Source organism: Chiloscyllium punctatum, chromosome 40 (genome assembly GCF_047496795.1).
Source record: "Chiloscyllium punctatum isolate Juve2018m chromosome 40, sChiPun1.3, whole genome shotgun sequence".
NCBI classification, from domain to species: domain Eukaryota; kingdom Metazoa; phylum Chordata; class Chondrichthyes; order Orectolobiformes; family Hemiscylliidae; genus Chiloscyllium; species Chiloscyllium punctatum.
In genome coordinates this window covers 51,284,897-51,307,791 of record NC_092778.1, presented here as the reverse complement: position 1 = coordinate 51,307,791, position 22,895 = coordinate 51,284,897, and the positions used below count along the sequence as shown (strand labels likewise).

The 22,895-nt window shown below is 41.9% G+C and overlaps 1 protein-coding gene across 9 annotated transcripts in view; it reads left to right on the top strand.

Moving 5' to 3' along the window:
• Positions 1-22,895, top strand: part of caskin1 (CASK interacting protein 1) — a 692,879-nt gene that overhangs the window by 365,258 nt on the left and 304,726 nt on the right. The window lies entirely within an intron of this gene.

Below are 22,895 nucleotides of genomic sequence, written 5' to 3'. Positions count from 1 at the left end.
GTAGAGTTTGCACATTATCCCTGTGTCTGTGTGGGTTTCCTCCCGCAATCCAAAGATGTGCAGATCAGGTGAACTGGCCATGCTAAATTGCCCATGATTTTCAGGGATGTGTAGGTTAGGTGCATTAGTCAGGGGCAAATATAGGGTCTGGGTGAGTTACTCTGCAGACGGTGGGTGTGGACTTGTTGGGCCGAAGGGCCTGTTTCCACATTGTAGGGATTCTAATTCTAAATTCTCCATAATATTAATAGAGACTGCTGTTCTCTATAATATAGACATTAATGAAACAGATTTTCCAACAATTAACAAAGGTCATCGTAAGTCTCTTAATGATTAGATATTAGAAGGCCTCAGAGCATTAATTCCAAATTTTCATTGCATTCAGGTTCTACCATGACCCCAGAATATTAGTATCTATCCAGAAGAACAAACTCCTTTAATTGTATAGTTAGCCAATATGAAAACAATATTGCCTTGACGAAGTTTTACCTCCTAGCTGCTGCCTTTATGCTTGAACACTGTCAGAAGATTATTCCAACCTATTAGTGATCGGTGCTAGTGTCTCTGGTCCATGCATTGGGAGCAACTAGCCACAATGTCGACGCAATATCCCACACCTACTCTCTGCAAATCACAGAGGTTTAGATTAAGGTGGGCCTAAACAGGGAAACTGAATAATCATTTGTTTAACATAAATATTATCTTGAGAGACAGTGAATGGAACTTAATTTAGCCTGCAGCCTGATGGAGTAACATTGAGCAGTGGCTGAGAGATTAAATGGGATTTACTCACAGGTGCCTCCCATTGGGTTGGCCTGTGATTGAGTGAGCTTCCTTCAGTCCTCAGTTGATGGAGCTTGTATCAGGAAATGGGTTTTGGAAGGTGAAAGCCAATCCCTCTGCACTTGTGTCTGACCCCAGTGATGATCCCCAGTGAAGGCCTCAGCATTCCCAGCAGAAGCTGCTGCACCCGATGGTGCAGTGGAAGGAGAGAGCTGCCTGCTTCTGATTGTTTGACAGTCTTCGTGGAAAGGGTCACTGGCCTCAGGCTCCTGAATCCGGTGGGAAATGCAACAGTGGGTGCACAACTGCATCAGGCCTCCCCCCACACTACACAAATTGGGGATCCCACTGTTACTGCAACTGGGCTGGGGATTGAGGGGGCTATGGGGATGTGGAGTGGGTGAGACTAACGAGAAGGGTTGGCAGTGTCTCGTCTGTCACAGGAACAAAATCCCAGGCAATATGTGAGTAAATTGAGACTTGATGTCTGATCAGTAGAGGTTGTTTGGGAGGAACAGACAGCTCTGAGCTTATGGTTGCCATAGCGTCCCACCACTCTGAATGTTCCTTACCTCAAGTCTGTCAAAGATTCATTGATAAGGGATTGATTGTTGTGGCTCGATAAGCCAATAACTCTGTTATTGATGTGTCACACAATTAGTAACATAGTAGAACATGAACTAGAGGGACCTTTTGGTTGGGTAATTCTGATGTTTCCATCTTTCAGCCAGCAGGGTGCAGGGACTGGAAAGGGTGGGTGAGATGTGTCCAAATCCCAAGTCCAATTGCTTCAGACCATCGGAACATAAGAAACAGGAGCAAAAGTAAACCTGATCGCGGTTACTGAACCACTCCAGTAGGGTATGACCGATCTGATCTTGGTTTTCAACTCCACTTTCCTGCCTGTCCTTCAAAAACTGGCTTTTAAAAACATTCTGTCTCCACAGTTCTCCAGGGTAGGGGGATTCCAAAGATTCATGACCCTGACAGAGGAATATTCCCTCTTTGAAATACCTGGCATCAGCACAAACCACTTTGTTTTGCTTTCTGCTTGATATGATAATAACATGAGACGCACAGTTTGGGAGCAGTGATCAAGCACAGCATGCACTGTGTTTGTCCACATGATGCTGTAGCTGGACCATGGATGGGTGTGTGCATTGGACTGTGTGACTTGTCGGAATCTGGAATCGTGCGTTATCCGTTCCGGGCTGGCATCTCGTCTCTCCGAGCCCCAAGCAAAGCATGAGGCGTATTACCAGGCAGCTGATCACTCTCCTGGCGATGGAGGTTGTAAATCAGGAAAGCTCCTGGAGAGATTGCAGCATGGTGCAGCTGATTAACTGTGTTTGCAAATCAAACACTTGTCGCACAGCACGCCTCATTGACACTTGAAGAATGGAACTGTAAGAGGGTGGCCTGCTGATCAAGGACTTTGTGAGCCTGTTGCTGGAGTCAAATCATTTCAAAATCAATTGCTTTTTCTGCAGTGAAGTTCTGAATTAAAAAAACTGCTTTTAACTTCTGCTATGGAAGGGTTGGATTTCTGAGTGTGTTGGTGTTGCACCGAATGTGTTGGACTGTCACCTCTGACTGTGAACATCAGCTGGGTTCAAGTTTTTCTCCAGGCATTTAGCGCCATAAAGTCCTAGAGATGTACAGCACGGAAACAGACCCTTCAGTCCAACTCATCCATGCTGACCAGATATCCTAAATTAATGCAGTCCCATTTGCCAGCACTTGGCCCATATTCCTCCAAACCCTTCCTGTTCATATACCCATCCAGATACCTTTTAAATGTTGTAATTGTACCAGCCTCCACCACTTCCTCTGGCAGTTCATTTCATACATGCACCACCCTCAGTGTGAAAATGTTGCCCCTTTAGTCCCTGTTAAATCTTTTCCTTCTTACCTTAAACCTATGCCCTCTAGTTTTTGACTCCCCTAGCCTGGCAAAAAGACCTTGTCTATTTACTCTATCCATGCCCCTCATGATTTTATAAACCTCTGTAAGTCACCCCTCAGCCTCCGACGCTATGCTCCGAAAACAACCCCACCCTATTCAGCCTCTTCCTATAGCTCAAACCCTCAAACCTGGCAACATTTTTGGAAATCTTTTCTGCATCCTTTCAAGTTTCACAGCGTCCTTCCTATAGCAGGGAGACCAGAATTGCACACAATATTCCAAAAGTGACCTAACCAATGTCCTGTACAGGTGCAACATGACCTCCCAACTCCTATACTCAATGCCCTGACTGATAAAGCCAAGCATATCAAACATACCCCTGGACAGAACACCAGTCAGAACGCTGCATTGTTGGAGGTGCCAAGCATAAAAAAATTACAAAGGTTCAAAGATGAGCAGGAATTTTCCTTGTGGTGACCCAGATAAAATGCATCCCTCGATCAACAGCTGAAGCAGATGGTCTGGTCTTTATCAAATTGCTGTTTGAGGGAGCTTACTGTGTAGTTAACTGCTGCATTTCCAACATCACAATGGTTATTCCAGTTCAAAAATACTTAAGTGGTTGCAAACTGCTTTGGGGCATCCTGGTGGAGGTGCTGGCTTAGTGGTAGTATTACTGGACTGTTAATCTAGAGATCAGGTAATGTTCTAGGAAGCTAGGTTGGAATCTCCATTTGAATTAAGAGTCAAATGATGACCATGAATCCATTGCCACTTGTTGGGGGAAAGCCCCTCCCTAATGTCCTTTAGGGAGGGACACTGCCATCCTTACCTGGTCTGGATGTCATGTGACTCCAGACTCTCAGCAATGGGCTTGACTCTGGCATGGGCAGTAAATGTTGGCCGAGCCAGTGAAATCCTCATCCTGTGAATGAATAGTAAACAAAAATCCTGCTGCAATGAAAGTTGCTCCATCAAGTTCTTCCATTAATTCCGTACTGTGACAAGGATCAGAATCATATTAGCTAGGGACTAGGAAGAACTTTCCAGCCCTTCTTCCAAGTAATGTAATGGAATCTTTTGCATCTTTGGCTTAACACTTCAACTGAAAGTCAGCATCTCCAGTACCCCCTCAGGATAGCCACAGGGAGTCAGCGTTGATTATGTGCTTAAGACTCTGGAGTGGGATTTGAACTTTCACCTATTGAGTCAGAAGTCAATCTTTTGTCACGGAGTTTTCTCCAAGATTTTGCATTCAAGACAGACTAGTTAAGGAGAAGTGAAGGTCAAGAACTGCCTTCAGGCTTAGGCTTCTTTGTAACCTGTTTAGTATATATTAAGACAAAATATTATTATGCAAGCTAATCTGAGATATACCAGGCTCTATTCTCACCTTTGCCTTATTGAAAGACTATTCCATAACAATCACTTGATTCAGATTAGTCACCTCCATATTTTTCTCGATGCGTGTTTCTTTCATTGTACCTCGTAAGTTAACTAGTTCTGCTCGTACTGTGCTATTTATACCCAGTGGGGAGCAACTCTGTGACATCTTCTCAAGGTCTCTGCAGGTTGCTAAAGCCCTTTCACAACACTGCACCCCGCGCTTTTCTTTCCCATTATAAATATTGATAAGCATTTATAATTATCATTCTCAAATGAGTCAAGGCGATTATTGCTGCGTATAACATTTACTTTCCATGTTTTCCATATATCTTTCACCTCATCCCAAGTCTTTGAGTTGATTCAGCTGTGTCAATAGGTGCATAGAGAAAGTGTATGACAAGGTACAGAAATATTTGAACTGAAGTTGGTGAACTGTTTTTCTTTTGTGCGGTTAGGATTTTGATCAATCTGACAGCATGATGACAGACACTGAATAGATCATACTTGTTAAAGGGGTTGGCGTTGATGTAGTGCAGAAACATGTGGAGAAGTTCGGTTGTTTCTTCTTTGTCGTCATTAGCATCTGGATCAAGTAATTCTCATCTCAGACAAGAGTGTGGTGTTGTTCATTCACAGATAGTTTTTTAGTCAAACCAAGGAACTTGTTCCATTACAGTATTGACCTATTCTTCGAGATTCTGTTTTAAGGCACAAATGCACATGTTAGTTTGGAAAAAAATTGCTTTGATTTAATGCCTGGTGTGTTGTTTAGACTGCAACACATCATCAATAAGTGACCTCTTTTCCTACAATGATCGTTTATTAGAGTAAGGCTGGAAAGATTTGTCTTTGCTAATGAGGGTTTTTAGAACCATTCTGGTGACAAGATACTGTGGCCTAGCTTGTAGGTTTTTGTGTTGAAGTTGTCACAAATGGTATATTTTTCAGATGTGAGGTCTACCTCCCGAATACTCTGTTATGTTATGAGCAGTCAACATTCTGCAGAATGTTCTGCCTTAAATCGAAATTTTGCTGTGAAATACTTCTTCAACAGTTTTCCCAACTCTGTGTCCAAAGCTAATGGAGTCCTTAATCTAGCTCCTATTTTGATTGATTTATCGAAGAAACCAGTGACGATCCTGTCACATATGTGTGCCTTTTGTAAATTTCCATAGTTGCATGGTTCAAACAATAAATATAGGTCATTAATAAAGATAGCTAAAGATTTTCCGAGGAGTTGGTATCTGCTACTGAGTTGTGATCTATCCCGTGCCTTATTTGTTCTTGGAGTGAAAAATTGATTTGAAGTTTTTGAGAGATTGTTAAAAATATCTTGTCATCAATTTGTTTTCTACATAACACATGATTTGATATTCTTTGCATGTTGTGGAGAAGTCTGCTAGCCTATCCTACAGTTGATTTGGTGTCTGATACTAATGCTGTTTGAAATCTTTGGGATTTTGATTTTCATATTTGCTAATTGGTTAAGTGGATCTGATAGCTTGAAATTTTTTGGTGGAAAGATTAGGACTGAATAATTTTGTTGCATTGATTGCTGGTTGATGGGCACTTGAAGTTGTTGCTTATTTTCTCCACTTAGATGATAAAGATTTCCTTGTGTCAGACTCATTTTGTTGCCTTGTATTTTATGGTGAATGAAATTGTTATTGAATGTTTGTAGCTGTAACAATTGTTGTAGAATGTTGAACATAGAACAATACAGCGCAGAACAGGCACTTTGGCCCCTAATGTTGCACCGACCTGTGAACTAATCTAAGCCCATCTCCCTACACTATCCTATCATCATACATGTGCTAATCTAAGGATTGTTTAAATCTCCCTAATGTGGCTGAGTTAACTACATTGGCAGGCAGGGCATTCCATGCCCTTACCACTCTCTGAGTAAAGAATCTCCTCTGACATCTGTCTTAAATCTCCCCTCAATTTGTAGTTATGCCCCCTCGTACAAGCTAAAGTCATCATCCTTGGGAAAAGACTTTCACTGTCTACCCAATCTAATCCTCTGTTCATCTTGTATGTCTCTATCAAATCCCCTCTTCGCCTTCTTCTTTTCAATGAGAACAGATCCAAGTCTCTCAACCTTTCCTCATAAGACCTTCCCTCCAGACCAGGCAACATCCTGGTAAATTTCCTCTGTACCTTTTCCAATGCTTCCACATCCTTCCTGTAATGGGGCGACCAGAACTCTACACAATATTCCAAGTGTGGCTGCACTAGCATTGTGTATAGCTGCAGCATGATATTACAGCTCCGAAACTCAAACCCTTGACCAATAAAACTCAACACACCGTATGCTTTCTTAACAGCGCTATCAACTTGGGTGGCAACTTTCAGGGATCTATGTACATGGACTCTAAGATCCCTCTGAACATCCACACTACCAAGAATCTTTCCATTGACCCAGTATTCTGCCTTCCTGTTATTCCTCCCAAAGTGAATCACCTTACACTTAACTGCATTGAATTCCATTTGCCACCTCTCAGCCCAATTCTGCAGTTTATCCAAGTCCCCCTATGCCGGCTTCTAAGTCATTTATAAAAATGGCAAACAGCAGTGATCCCAAAACAGATCCTTGCAGCACAACGCTACTAACCGGACTCCGGGCTGAATATTTCCATCAGTCACCACTTGCTGCCTTCTTACAGAAAGCCAGTTTCTAATCCAAACTGCTAACTCACCCTCAATCCCATGGCTCTATATTTTCTCCAACAGCCTACCATGTGGAACCTTATCAAAGTTTTACACTTCGTCAACTGCCCTACCCTCTTTCACATGCTTGGTCACCTTCTCAAAAAACTCAATGTGGTTTGTGAGACAGTACTTGCCCTTGATGAAACATGTTGACTATCTGCAATCAAATTGTTGCTTGCTAGGTGATTATAAATCCTATCTCTTATAATCCTTTCCAAAACTTCTACAACAGACGTAAAGATCACTGGTCCATCATTATCTGGGTCATCTCATGAACAAGGGCACAACATTTGCAATTCTCCAGTCCTCTGGTACTAAACCTGTAGACAATGACGATTCAAAGATCAAACCCAAAGGCTCCAACACCTCCTCCCTAGCTTCCCAGAGAATCCTTGGATAAATCCTATCCGGCCCAGGGAACTTGTTTACTTTTGCTCCTTCTAGAATTGATAACACCTCTTCCTTATGAACTTTGATCCTTTCTAGTCTAATATCTCATATCTCATTCTTCTCCTCTACAATATTCTCCTTTTCCTGAATGAAAATCAATGAGAAATATTTGCTTAGCACCTCTCCAATCTCCACAGGGTTCACACACAACATCCCACTTCTGTCTTTGACTGACCCTATTCCTGCCATAGTCATCTTTTTATTCCTCACATAGCTATAGAAAGCTTTAGGGTTCTCCTTCAGCTACAACTGAAAGCTACTCAAGTCTCTCTTGTTTTAAGGGCTGTTTTCAATGTAACATTCAGTATTCCTTGAGGAATATGGTGTCTTCTTAAGAATGAATGAAAATATTGCTTTTCCAAGATGACTGAAGGGTTTCTAACAGGTCTCTGGGTAGAAACCTTTTCAAATTGTGCCATTCAGTCAGAGTCAGTGATTTGCCTGTAACAAAGATGGCAGCCATGACATCGCTCATGTTAGATTTCCATATTTAGAGTCATTTCATGATGAATTTGTTACCATTTGATCAAACTTATGTCCTTTTATTGTTGCTCTAATGTCATATTTTAATAAGTAACATCAATAGAATATCTTTGCTACTGAATAAAATTTGCATGTGTCATTTAAACTGTCAAAGTATTAAAGATTTCAGTAACTTCATTGTTAGGATTTTGAAAATTCAAGTTCCAAGAAACAATTCATATTCCTGATATCTTGTCAATCAGTTTACTTTAAACCTGTTTTTGAAGAATTTTCTTAATTTTGTTTGTTGTTAATTGTGCCGTCAAATTAATAGTCTAAAGTTGCTGAGTGACTGCCAGGAATCTTAACTCTGCTTTTCAATCTATAATCTCAGAATTTCTTCTCTAGAGGATCACATGTGCTTTGGGTGTCCAATAGTCATGGGTACTCAATCTGATGTATCCTCTCAGCTTGTAGGAGGCATTGACTGCTCCCACTGCTTTATTTTATCCTCGCGTATACATTTAACTCTCATATTGCTAGCTGCAAAATCTTTTTATTGACTTAAGGGTGTCTTTAGCGATTTCCTACAGGTGTTTTCTGTTTTGAGGTTTTTCCTTCACAGCACCTGTTCAGCTCTGTCACTCTTCTGGCCGCCAACTGGTCTTAAAGCTGCACTGATGGATTCTTGAAGAATGTTGTTGTTTTATATTCTTCACTGCTCCAAAAGATCATCAGTTTGTTTCTTGATCTTCATCACTGCTACACTTTTCTAGGCACTACTTACATTGAAAATAGAACCGGAGAAACACCATTGGCTTTCAACTTTAGCACGGCTACAACAATCTTTACAGCTCCAAATATTCCATAACAATTTATTGACCATATTTTGTCGTGTGTTTTATGTCCACATCCAAAACAGACCGAACCAGGGAAAGGCTAGATCAAGAAGTGTCTTCATGCTCAGCCTTCCTTATCACCCACTTATTGCACAGTAAGATTAAATTCTATTCTGCAGGGTAATATAAGATATACCAGGCTCAATTCCTACTGTTACATCATTGAAAGACTATTCCAAAACTCCATCGCTTCATTCTAGTGTTTCTCTCCCCTGATTCCACACTCTATCTAATTCCGCCCACCTTAAGTGATTTGTGTCCAGTGAAGAACAGCTTCATAACATCGCAACAAGGTTTCTGCAGAGTCCTAAAGCCCCCACACAACTGTCTGGGCAGAACTGATGGTGGACACAATTGCTGAAATGTGGATTATTACAAGAGTTGAAGACCAACTGCATTTTACATCGTTCACTCACTGTTTAATTTGTGAAGAGTAAAGATCCTCCGTTATAAGCCATCACTATTGCCGGCGAAGTAAGGATTCTGGGCAATCCAAGTTGGATTTCTGGCTGTAACAGCTGCTTTTTTGAGGTATTTTAGGTGTTAGAGGTGTTTTCCTCAAATTCCAGGAGCAATTACTGTTTTATATGCTTTACATTGTTTTGGAACTTTGGAGAAAAAAAAAGTCAAAACAACAGCAGTTTTAAAAGGAAGAGTAACAGACAAAGGAAGCACATGGTCAGTCAGTGCAGGGGAGAGAGAGAAAGAAACTGACAGAGCAGTGAACCTGCACAGTTACTGCCTTTGCTGTTTGAAATCTTGTATCGCTGGACATCGGAGTGTGTCTGGGAAAATTAATAAACAGTGAAATTTACAACTGATCTTGGAGGAACCTGTCTGGAGCGGTCACTGCATAGAAGCTGATAAGTGGATTTTCAGCGTGGCCTTAAAATAAGTCTGCAGTAGTAAGTAGAGTGGGTTCTGTCCTGATTATATGTTTTATTGAGCTATGTCTCTTGATTAAACTTAAAATATAATCCATAAGTATTAATTTAACCTGGAGTAGTGTTTTGTAGAGGAATAAGACAGTGCTATTTTCTGGGTCTGTAGATTGAAAGAAGTAAAAAATGGCCTTTAGTAGAGTGATATGCTCTTCTTGTTGGATGTGGAAGTTTAGGGAGAGTTTATGGGATCTGCAATAAATGCCATTGGTTGTGAATTCTATCAAATTGAATGGATCGGTTGGAGAGACAGTTAGAAGCAATGAGGAATTTGCAACAGCAACAGTTTGTGATGGATGGCAGTTATAGAAAGGGGGGGGGGGGGGAAGTCTCAGATACAGTCACATAGATGGGTTAACTCCAGGAAGGGTAAGAGAGGTAGGCAGCTAGTGCAGGAGTCTTTTGTGGCTATACCCATTTCAAACAGATGTGCTGTCTTGGAAAATATAGGGGGTGGTGGATTCTCAGGGGAATGTAGCACGAACAGCCAAGTTCCTGGTATTGAGACTGGCTCTAATGTAATGAGAGGTATGTCGCCTTCCAAGCGATCAATTGTGTTAGGGGATTCTCTAGTGAGGAAAGAGATCAATCTGAGACTAGTACAGTTGAGAGCAAAGGCAAGTCAAACAGTCAGGGCAAGCAGGGACAAAGCAGAGAACAAGGATGCATGGATAAATTAAGCTGCATTTATTTCAATGCAAGAGGTCTAACAGGAAGGCAGATGAACTCAGGACATGGTTCGGACTGGGATATCATAGCAATTTCAAAAGTATGGCTCAGGGATGGACAGGACTGGCAATTAAATGTTCCAGGATACAAATGCTACAGGAAGGACAGAAAGGGAGGCAAGAGAGGAGGGGGAGTGGCATTTTTGATAAGGGACAGCATTACAGCTGTACTGAAGGAAGATATTCACGGAAATACACCCAGGGAATTTATTTGGGTGGAACTGAGAAATAAGAAAGGGATGCTCACCTTATTGGGATTGTATTATAGACCCCCTAATAGTCAGCGGGAAATTGAGAAACAAATTTGTAAGGAGATCTCAGTTATCTGTAGGAATAATAGGGTGGTTATGGCAGGGGATTTTAACTTTCCAAACATAGACTGGAACTGCCATATTGATAATGGTTTAGATGGAGAGGAATTTGTTAAATGCGTACAAGACAATTTTCTGATTCAGTATGTGGATGTACCTACTAGAGAAGGCGCAAAAGGTGACGTACTCTTGGGAAATAAGGCAGGGCAGGTGACTGAGGTGTCAGTGGGGGACCACTTTGGGGCCAGCGACCATAATTCTATTAGATTTAAAATAGTGATGGAAAAAGATAGACCAGATCTAAAAGTTGAAGTTTTACATTGGAGGAAGACCAATTTTGATGGCATTAGGTAAGAACTTTCAAAAGCTGATTGGAGGCAGATGTTTGCAAGTAAAGGGATGGCTGGAAAATGGGAAGCCTTCAGAAATGACATAACAAGAATCCAGACAAAGTATATTCCTATCAGGGTGAAAGGAAAGGCTGGTAGGTATAGGGAATGCTGGATGACGAAAGAAATTGAGGGTTTTGTTAAGAAAAAGAAGGAAGCGTATGTCAGGTATAGACAGGATAGGTCGAGTCAATCCTTGGAAGAGTATAAAGGCAGTAGGAGTATAATTAAGAGGGAAATCAGGAGGGTAAAAAGGGGACATGAGATAGCTTTGGCAAATAGAATTAAGGAGAATCCAAAGGGTTTTTACAAATACATTATGGACAAAAGGGTAACTAGGGAGAGAATAGGGCTCCTCAAAGATCAGCAAGGCAGCCTTTGTGTGCAGCCGCAGGAGATGGGAGAGATACTAAATGAGCATTTTGCGTCAGTATTTACTGTGGAAAAGGATATGGAAGATACAGAATGTAGGGAAATAAATGGTGACATCTTGAAAAATGTCCATATTACAGAGGATGGATGTCTTGAAATGCATAAAAATGGATAAATCCCCAGGACCTGATCGGGTGTACCCTAGAACTCTGGGGGAAGCTAGGGAAGTGATTGCTGGGCCTCTTAGTGAGATATTTGTATCATCGATAGTCACAGGTGAGGTGCCGTAGGACTGGAGGTTGGCTAATGTGGTGCCACTGTTTAAGAAGGGTGGTAAGGACAAGCCAGGGAACTATAGACCAGTGAGCCTGACATTGGTGGTGGGCAAGTTGTTGGAGATAATCCTGAGGGACAGGATGTACATGTATTGGGAAAGGTGAGAACTGATTAGTGGTAGTCAACATGGCTTTGTGCGTGGGAAGTCATGTCTCACGAACTTGATTGAGTTTTTTTGAAGAAGCAACAAAGAGGATTGATGAGGGCACAGCAGAAGATATGGTCTATATAGACTTCAGTAAGGTGTTCAATAAGATTCAGCGTGGGAGACTGGTAAACAAGGTTAGATCTCATGGAATACAGGGAGAACTCACCATTTGGATACAGAACTGGCTCAAAGTTAGAAGACAGAGGGTTGTGGTGTCGGGTTGTTATTCAGACCAGTGGAGTGCCACAAGGATCGGTGCTGGGTCCACTACTTTTCATCATTTATATAAATGATTTGGATGTGAGCATAAGAAATGTAGTTAGTAAGTTTGCAGATGACACCAAAATTGGAGGTGTCGTGGACAGCAAAGAAGGTTACCTCAGATTACAATGGGATCTTGATCAGATGGGCCAATGGGCTGAGAAGTGGCAGATGGAGTTTAATTCAGATAAATGCGAGGTGCTGCATTTTGGGCAAGCAAATCTTAGCAGGACTTATACACTTAATGGTAAGATCCTAGGGAGTGTTGCTGAACAAAGAGACTTGGAGTGCAGGTTCATAGATCCTTGAAAGTGGAGTCACAGGTAGATAGAATAGTGAAGAAGACTATGCTTTCCTTTTTCTGTCAGAGTATTGGGTACGGGAGTAAGGAGGTCATGTTGCGGCTGTACAGGACATTGGTTAGGCCACTGTTGGAATATTGCTTTCAATTCTGGTCTCCTTCCTGTCGGAAAGATGTTGTGAAACTTGAAAGGGTTCTGAAAAGATTTACAAGGATGTTGCCAGGATTGGAGGATTTGAGCTATAGGGAGAGGCTGAACAGGCTAGGGCTGTTTTCCCTGGACCATTGGAGGTTGAGGGGTGACCTTATAGAGGGTTATAAAATCATGAGGGGCATGGATAGGGTAAATAGACAAAGTCTTTTCTGTGGAGTGGGGGAGTCCAGAACTAGAGGGCATAGGTTTAGGGTGAGAGGGGAAAGATATAACAGAGACCTAAGGGGCAACTTTTTCACACAGAGAGTGTTGCGTGTATGGAATGAGCTGCCAGAGGGTGTGGTGGAAGCTGGAACAATTACAACATTTGAAGGGCATTTGGATGGGTATATGAATAGGAAGGGTTTGGAGGGATATGGGCCGGATGATGGCAGGTGGGACTAGATTGGGTTGGGATATCTGGTTGGCATGGACGAGTTGTTCCGAAGGGTCTGTTTCCATGCTGTACATCTCTATCAGTCTATGACTCTATAACTGCAGTGCTACAGAAATAATCACCACCAGTGAAGTGATTTCAATAGTTTCTATGTAACCAACCCATAATAACTGACAGGAAGAGAAAACATGGTTGGCCTCTGCTGGTTAGAAAATCAACATTGATATTAAGCTTGCAAGTTGCTTGTTATACTCCCTTTCCTTTGGACAGGTCAACAGAGTGGCCTTTTAGAGCAATTTTAGTTCCAAAAACGAAATGGTTTGGGACTCCCTGCCCTAGTTTATTAGACTGTAGTTCCTGAGGGATGACACAGAGTCTTAGGATCATAGAGATGTACAGCATGGAAGCAGACCCTTTGGTCCAACTTGTCCATGCTGACTAGATATCCTAACCTAGTCTAGTCCCACTTGCCAGCACTTGGCCCATATCCCTCTAAATCCTTCCTAGTCATAAAGCCACCCAGATGACACCTTTGAGATTATCACCTAGCGCTCAGCAAGAAGAATTTACATTTCTATACCGCCTTCCAGGTGTCTTAAGTGATTTCCAGTCATGGTAAAACAAACTATTGAAGAAAGGTTATTGTTGAAATCTAGAGAGTATGGCTGTCAGGTTCTGCACAGGAGGCTCCCACAGACAGCAATATGATAAATGACCAGCTGCTGTGTTTTAGTGATAATGGTTGAAGGAGAAATATTTACACAATGAAATCTTTTACTTTCATCAGAAAGAATAGGCCAAGCTTCAGCTTAACATCTTGTCTGAAAGACAACAGAGCATGGGCAGTTGAACTCACACCTTTTAAATCACTCTACTCCTTGGGCACTGATAAAAGATTGAGGGAGCAGTACAGTCAGGAGCTAAAATTGGATAAAGGACGAGAGGGCAAATTCACCTTGGATCTAATTACCGTGAATTTTTAAGCCTCATCTTAGCTTTCCAGAGCACCCTGCACATTCTCCCTCCCATCACTGTGTTGCCATGGTTGTTATTTTTAATATTGTAAACATTTAGTTTTGGGCATTTTTTTACAGTATGCTAATGAATATGATATGATTGAAGACCAAGGATTTTTATTGCACTTTGGAGGCTCTGCTTACAAGTCCAAAATAAATATTTAACAATATTTTCCAGTAAATTGCAGACAATATATCTTGTGCCGATCTTCACTGCTTATTTATATATATATATATATATATATATATATATATACACAAAACCACTCTGCACTGTCACACACTCAAGGACCCTGGAGGATGGAACCAAAAATGATAGCTTTCTCATACTTTATTCCAAAGTCACCTATTGTTACTCTCCTGCAGGCAAGAACAACAACAATCAGAACAAGTTTTTAATCTTACTCAGAGAAACAGCAAGGAAACAGCCCCACCTCTTTTGTGCCCCTTCTCATTTCTGTAGTGCTCCCCCTTCACTGTCTAACCCTGTATTCCTACCTCTTCTCTGAAGAAATAAAAACGAAGAGGAAAAATGTGTTTATTTGACATCAGATGTATAAAATTGTAAGTACAAAAAAAAGGAACATTTCCCCTCGGTGGAGGGATCCATGACAAGGAGGAATAAATTTAAGGTGTGGGGCAGGAGGTTTACCATCATAGAAATCCCTACAGTGTGGAAGCAGGCCATTCAACCCATTGAGTTCACACAGACAGTCCAAAAAGTATCCCACCCAGACTCAACCCCAACCCTTTAGCCCTGCATTCCCCAAGCCTAACCCACCTAGACCGCACATCCCTAGACACTGTGGGCAATTGAGCATGGCCAATCCACTTGACCTGAACACCTTTGGATTGTGGGAGGAAACTGGAGTACCCAGAGACAACCCACGCAGACATGGGGAGAATGTGCAAACTCCACACAGACAGTTGCCCAAGGCAGGAATTGAACCCAGGTCTCTGGTGCTGTGAGACATCAGTGCTAACTCCCCTTCACTTAGAGAGAGGTGAGAATCTGGAACTTGCTGTCTGTAAGGGTCGTAGAGACAGAAAGCTTCACAACAGTCTAGAAGTAATTAGATGTACATTTGCAATGCCAAGGCATACAAGGGCAAGTGCTGGCAAATTAGACGAGTTAGGTGATTGTTTTTGACTGGCACAGACTCGATGGGTCGAAGGGTATTTTTCCATGTCATAGGTTTTGTGACTCATTCACAAGCTAAGCAATGTCTGGGGTGCAAATGCTCAGCACTTTGGTACCTTCAAACGTGAATCCCTCCCTCCTTCCCAAAAACTGCTGCAATCAGGTCACTTGTAGCAGCAAGAACCTGCAGTTCAGCCCTTTGCGAAAGTTTGACCGCACGGAGGTGAGTTCAGATTAACAGGCAGAGGCAGATGGCTTCAGAAGATCAATGCCTGGTCCAGCTGATGCCAGAGGCAATGGCAAAAATCCAGATCCTTTCTTTTTGGGTCACATACAAGCCAAGACAAAAACAAACAGATTTTAACATGATTGTGGCAACTTATTATCCTATCTCTTAACCCCTCAGCATCTTTGTTTCCTGCCATGTGGCAAATCAAAGTTTCCCCTAAAGCCAATTCAATACTGCCTCGTTTTTGTGCAATATAGAAAGTAGAAGCAGGAGTAGGCCATTCAGCCCTTCGAGGAGACAGTGAGGACTGCAGATGCTGGCGATCAGAGTCGAGAGTGTGGTGCTGGAAAAGCACAGCAAGTCAGGCAGCATCAAGGAGCAGGAGAATTGACGTCTTGGGCCTGAGCCCTTGGCCCTTTGGATGTGCTCCACCATTCATTATGATGTTAATTCATTATGATACTGAGTCATTATGATCATGGCGGATCATTCAATTCAATAGCCTGTACACACGTTTCTCCCAAATTCTATGATCCCTTTAATTCCAAGTTCTGTATCCAACTCCATATTGAAATCATACAGTACTCTGGCCATATAGGTACTGTGACCTAATTGATTGCTGTGAGTGTAACAAAGCTGTTCCATTCTATGATGAGATGTTATATTATCCCGATTAGGATTCTGGTCTGACAACATCTTGATGTTAAAAGTCTCCTTATGCTTTTCAAATCTCCCCCTGTTTCTGTCACACCCACAGTCCCATCGTTGTCCAAGATATCTAAAGTCCTCCAAATCTGGCCTTTTGAACATTCCCAGTTTCCATCATTCCACCTTATATGCCAGACTGGGTAAAATAGCAGATTTCCTTCCTATAGGAACTCAAGTTAACCAATCAGGTTTGTTTCTTAATCTGACCGTTCAGTAGTTTCAAAGTCCCCATTCCTGGTTCTAGTGTTTTATTCCAGTTATTTAATTAACTAAATTCTATCTCACATGTCTGGGTTATTAGTCCAGGCATGTGGATTACAACAAAAGCAAAAAGCTGGAGGTGCTGAAAATCTGGTCAGAAACGATTCAGCAGGTCTGGCAGCATTGGCCATATGTGAAACACAGTTACCCCCTCCATCGCTGCTGCCAGGCCTTTGGATTACAAGTCTAGCAAAATGAACACTGTGTTACCATATTCCATTGGCCCATCTTCCATTACTTGTGCAAGTGATTAGGCACTATGGGAAAATCTTTGTGATCATTCTTTGATGTGGTTCTTGATCGCATTAAGCTTAGATACAAGCTCAGCTTCCTCGGATGGTGATGGCTAGCATAAGGGGACATAGCTTCAAATTGAAGGGTGATAGATATAGGACAGATGTCAGAGGTAGTTTCTTCACTCAGAGAGTAAGGAACACCATGCCTGCAACAGTAGTAGACTCTCCAACTTTAAGGGCATTTAAATGGTCATTGCATAAACATATGGATGAAAATGGAATAGTGTAGGATAGATAGGCTTCAGATTGGTTTCACAGGTCGGCACAACATTGAGGGCCAAAGGGCCTGTACTGCTCTGTAATGTTCTATGTTCAGCTCTCAGGGCACTATAAAATACAGCAAAAAGTTGATCTATGTTATGTGTAAGGACATTAAACATATAAGAAATAGGAACAGGAGTAGATGTTTGGCCCCTTAAGCTCGCTCCCACTTGATAAGATGCATATATATCTTAATTCCCTGAAAATCAATCACTCCCAACCTTGAATATATTTAGTAACAGAACATCCTCAATTCTCCAGGGTACAGAATGCCAACAAGGCACTTCTCCCTGAGTAAAGATATTTTGAGCTGTTTCAGTCTGAAATGATTAGATTAGATTAGTTACTTACAGTGTGGAAACAGGCCCTTCGGCCCAACAAGTCCACACCGCCCCGCCGAAGCGCAACCCACCCATACCCTACATCTACCCCTGACCTGTTACCCTGAGACCATGACCACGAATGCTTGACTGCCTTGCTAAGGGAAACAGCCACTAAGCATCTACGCTGTCGAACCCCATGGAGAGCTTTGTACATTACAATAAGATCACAGCTCATTCTTCCAAGCTCCAGAGGATATAGGCCAATGTTAGTGAAGGCTTCTGTTTGAAGTTTTAAATTTTAGGTTTTGCAATCTGGATTTGGGCACAAGTTTCCGAGCACCAGCGTATACGGCATTGTCCAGAGCAGATAAAGCATCAGTTAAAGTCTGAAAATAGTGCCAAGCTTCATTTACAAGCCTAGTTCTGAGTGTCACGCCCCAGGGGGCTATGAGCTTTTTTTTAATGAATGGCAATGTTGGGATTAAATGATCAAGACAAGCTTGTTCTTTTCAAGTTTTATGCTATACGGCTGCAAAATGCAGACTATGAAGGCTTAATGCTTGGAGACAGTAAGAACTGTAAGGCTTAATAATTATCGCTTGATTCAGAAACAAAAATAGAAATTGTTGGAAAATCTCCGAACGAGTCAGAACTTCAATTCTGAAGAAGGATCACTGCACCCGAAACTATAACTCAGATTCCTCTCCACAGATGCTGCCAAACCTGCTGAGATTTTCCAGCAATTTCTGTTTTTGTTTCAGATTTCCAGCATACACAGGTCTTTCGGTTTTTTTTAATCCCATGATTCAGTTCGTCTTTATCATATTTCTCCTGCTGCATCTTAGGGAAAGCTGTATAAGCACGTGAGGGAGAAAGGAATATAAGGTGAGGTTGTTAGGGGTAAGAGGGGCAAGGAGGGTGTGTGTGGAAAACAAGTGGAGCAAATGGTCTGTTCCTGTGCTGTCAAACCTGTGTCATTCTATGTCGCACAGAACTAATAGAGTGGGGATTGCTGGTGAAATGGACAGTGGTATGAGTGTAGTTTGCACAGCACTCTTAGAAGAGGCCACTGCCAACTGCACCTCCCACACAGCTAAAGAACATCTGTAATCAGAAGATTTGCAGGCCATCTGGCTCCTCCAGTCTGCTCCGCTATTCAATGCAATCCTGGCTAACCTTAGGCTTAACTTCACGTTCCTGCTTGCTGCTCTTATTCCCCGATTTATTGAGAGACCAGAAACCTTTCTGTCTGAGCCTTAAATATATTCATCGATGGAAGACTCCCAACCTAAAATGGTAGAGAATTCCAAAGTTTCAAAACAATTTGAGGGGAAAAATTTTTCTTCATTGCAATCTCAGGTGATTGAGGCCATACCCTCTGCTTTGGCTGTTATAGAATCCTTACAGTATGAAAGCAGGCCATTCGGCCCATTGAACCTCTGAAGAGAATCCCACCCCAACCCACCCCTTCTCTGTAACCCTGAATTTCCCATGGCTAACCCGCCTTGCCTGCACACCTGTAGACACTATGGACAATCTAGCATGGCCAATCCACCTAACCTGCACATCTTTGGACAGCGGAAGGAAACTAGAGCACCTGGAGGAAAATCACACAGGCACGGTGAGAATGTGCAAGCTCCAAATAGACAGTTACCTGAGGGTGGAATCGAACCCAGGTCCCTGACACTGTAAGGCAGCAGTGCTAACCACTGAGGCACTGTGGTGCCCCATGTTATGTTCTAGATTGTCCAGGCAAGGGAACCAACCCCTCTACTACTACTCTGTCCAGTCACCTCAGAAAAAAGTCAATGCTAAAATTCAACCTGTCAGAAAATGAACATCAAAAAAATGTTTATTTTCACTATCCCGGTACAGTCACATTCAGTAGTGTATTGCTGTCAGTGGTTCTAAGATTCACTGACCCATGCAGTTTTGCAGATGACGGAGCAAAATAAATAATTTTCTCAACTAGAATAACAGCTACTATGTTTCGTTGACTGCAAATATCCCTCAAATTCTGCATCCGTTTGTTCTCAGGAAATACGAATGGTGCAGAATAAATTTACTTAGATCCCTCCAGACTTCTTTTCTACAAAATATTACACTTTAAATTTAAAATTAAGATGAGTTAAGCTGTGCCAAAGTGAATATTTACTTCTAAGAAGCTTTTCAGGATGTGATGGGTATTTGTAAAGGCTTCAATTGTCCCTGAGCTTTCAAATATTTCATTATCAAATAGCATAATCGAAACCAGCACCCACTCAATGGTATCAGCAACACAGGAGTTCCACTAACAGAATGAATAAATATATAATTAGAACCTTGAGAATTTACTTTAAAAGTCATAGTCATGCAGCTTTGGTACATAATCCCAAACTAAACTAGTCCCACATGCCTGCTCCTTGCTCATATCCCTCCAAACCTTTCCCAATCATGTACTTTTCCAAATGTCTTTTGAACATTGTAATTGTACCCATATCAACCCTTCCTCAGGAAGATCATTCCACACACGAATCACCCTCTGTGTAAACATTTTGCCCCTCATGTCTTTTCAAAATCTTTCTCTTCTCACCTTAAAAATGTACCCCTCATCTTAAAATTCCCCCATTTTAGGGAAAGGACAACCACCATTATCTTTATCCCTCATTATTTTACAAACCTCATTATTTTATAAATCTCTAAAAGGTCACCTTTCAACCTCCTATACTTCCTCCAATAAAAAAAAACAGGTTATCCAGCCTTTCTTCATAACTCCAACTTCCCATTCCTGGCAACATCCTGGCAAATCTCTCCTGAACCCTTTCCAACTTAATAATATCCTTCCTATAACAGGGTGACCAGTACTGAACACAGTACTCCAGAAGAGGCCTTCTCAATGTCCTGTATATCCTCAATAGAACATCCCAACTCCTATATTCAAAGGTCTGAGCAATGAAGACATGCGTGCTAAATGCTATCTCAACCATCTTATCTATATGCGATGCAAATTTCAAAGAATTATGTTTCTGAACCCCTAGGTCTCGCTGTTCTACAACACTGCCCAAGGCCCTACTTTTAATAGTATAAGTCTTGTCATTGTTTTTCCAAAATGTAAAATTCACATTTATCCAAATTAAACTCCATCTACCAGTTGGTAAAAACAATGACTGCAGATGCTGGAAAACAGAGTCTAGATTAGAGTGATGCTGGAAAAGCACAGCAGTTCAGGCAGCTGTGCTCTATCTACCACTCTTCAGCCTATTGACACAACTGATCAAGATCTCTATCTTAGATAACTTTCTTCACTGTTTATTATACCACCACTCTTGATGTCTGACTATTCTGAAATATTGTCAGAATATTGTCTTATTTCACATTGCTGGAAGAGAGCTGTTCCTCTGTACTGCAGTAATCTTTGCTACAAGTCGGGAAGTGTGCTATTTCCCAACATTACTTGCAGTGTCAAGAGCACAAAAATTCCTCAAAATGCTATTAAAGTTTAGAAGCAGAGGCACATCTAGAATTAATTTAAAATAGTTTATCAGTTTAAGCATCAATGGATAATCCCAAATGTATCTGGAGAGATTCCCGTCCCAGTAAATGTTCACAGGAGTTACATTTGAAAGTGAGTAGATGTTCCTTGGTAAAGTATTACTCAGATAAGATTGATTGAAAGTTTTCAAATGCCAGGTGCTCAGGTTGGTCAGGCTGCTGACTCAGAAGGATTTGGATTTTATAAGAAGTGCGTCCTTAGAGTTGTCTAAATGCCTCAGAGCACCAGGGTCCCTGGTTTAATTCCATCCGCAGTTAACTGTCTGTGTGGAGTTTGCATATTCACCCAGTATCCGCTGGGGTTTTCTCTGGGTACTCCAGTTTCCTTCTGCAGTCCAAAGATGTGCAGGTTAGGTGGATTGGCCATGCTATAGTGTCCAAGGATGTGCAAGCTAGGTGAATTAGCCATGGGAAATGCAGGGGTTGGGTGGGTCCGTATAAGCTGAATGGCCTGCTTCCACACTGTAGGGATTCTATGATTCAGTGTTAACCACTCAGCCACCATTCTGCCCATCTTTTGAATCATCTGACAAAAGGAATAGTAAATGATGGGACATATATAGTGAGAAAAGACAATCTTTTTTGTGATTGATTTGTGTGGTCACACACCATCCAGACCTGCATTTATTGCCCATGCCTTCTTGAACAATTCCAACCCATCTAACGTAAGTACAGTTATTTTAAGGAGTGAGTTGCAGGACTTTGATCCAGCGACACTGAAGGAATGGCATTATATTTCCAGGTTAGGATGATGTGTGATTTGGAGGGTTTTCCATGGACTCACTGTCCTTGACCTTACTCCTGGTAGAGGTCAGCCATTTGAAAGATGCTGTCAATGGAGGCTTGGTGTCTTGCTGCGGTGTGTCTTAGAGATGGTAGGCATGGAGTCACAGTTTATGAGTGGTTGCAGGGTGTGAATATTTGAAGTTATGGATGAATAATGATTTAAGTTGACTGCATTCATCCAGGACACTATATTAATCACACTCCTGACAGAGGCCTTGTCAATGGAAGAAAGCAGTCATGAGGTGTTACTCACTTCAGACCTGCTGTGATAACTACAGCAATTATATGGTCCAGTTAAGTTTCTGGTCAATGGTAATTCCAAGGATATTTATAGCAGGAGGTTCAGTGAAGGTATTAATAGAATCTCTACAATGTGGAACAGGCCATTTGGCCCAACCAATCCACACTGACCCTCTGAGGAGTAACCAACCCAGACCAATTCCCCAACCCTATTACTCTTCATTTACCCCTGACTAATGCACCTAACCTACACATCCCTGAACACTATGGGCGATTTAGCATGGCCAATTCACCTAGCCTGCACATCTTTGGACTGTGGGAGGAAATCGGAGTACCCGGCGGAAACCCACGCAGACAAGGGACAATATGCAAACTCCACACAGACAGTCGCCCAAGGCTGGAATCGAACTTGGGACCCTGCGCTGTGAGCCACCAGTGCTAACCACTGAGCCACTGTGCCACCCAATGGTCAAGGTGAGCTGGTGATAAGCTCTCCTTTTGGAAGTAATCATTGCCTGGTTTTTGTGTGATGTGTAATTACTTGTGAGTGGGCTGTGTGCTGACAGCCTACCCTCCATGTTGGTCAGCTGCCGATAGTTGTGGAGGTTTTCATTAACAGGGTAGTGTATAGGGCCTCCAGCATGCTTGCTCTGCTGTAGTTTGACTCAGTGACTCCCAGACTGATTTTGGCCTCACCACTGGGGGAAACACTGAGTCCAGATAGTAAACATCACCCTTCCCAGCATCATACACAGAGGGTTTGAAGAAGAACACTTCTGATTTGTCACTGAGGCAGTGATACATTATATTTATGAGACATTCAGCTGCAAAGAGAAAGTCAATTTAAAGCAGGATGAAAGAGAAGAGGAAAATGAAGCATGCCTTGAGGCGGAATCATTCGGATTATTCCAACAAGTATAAAATAGCATCAAAGTACTTGAACATGCATCTTCATATATCATTTAAATAATTCCTATTGCATTTCTAATTGGCTGTTAAATGATTCTATAAATGAATTCTGATTGCAATGTTAATAAGTTAAAACAGAACATGCTGATACTTAAATTGCACTCAGTCACTTGGTGGCCTCTTCTGCTAAGACACTTTAGTCTCCACATTTTGCATTTG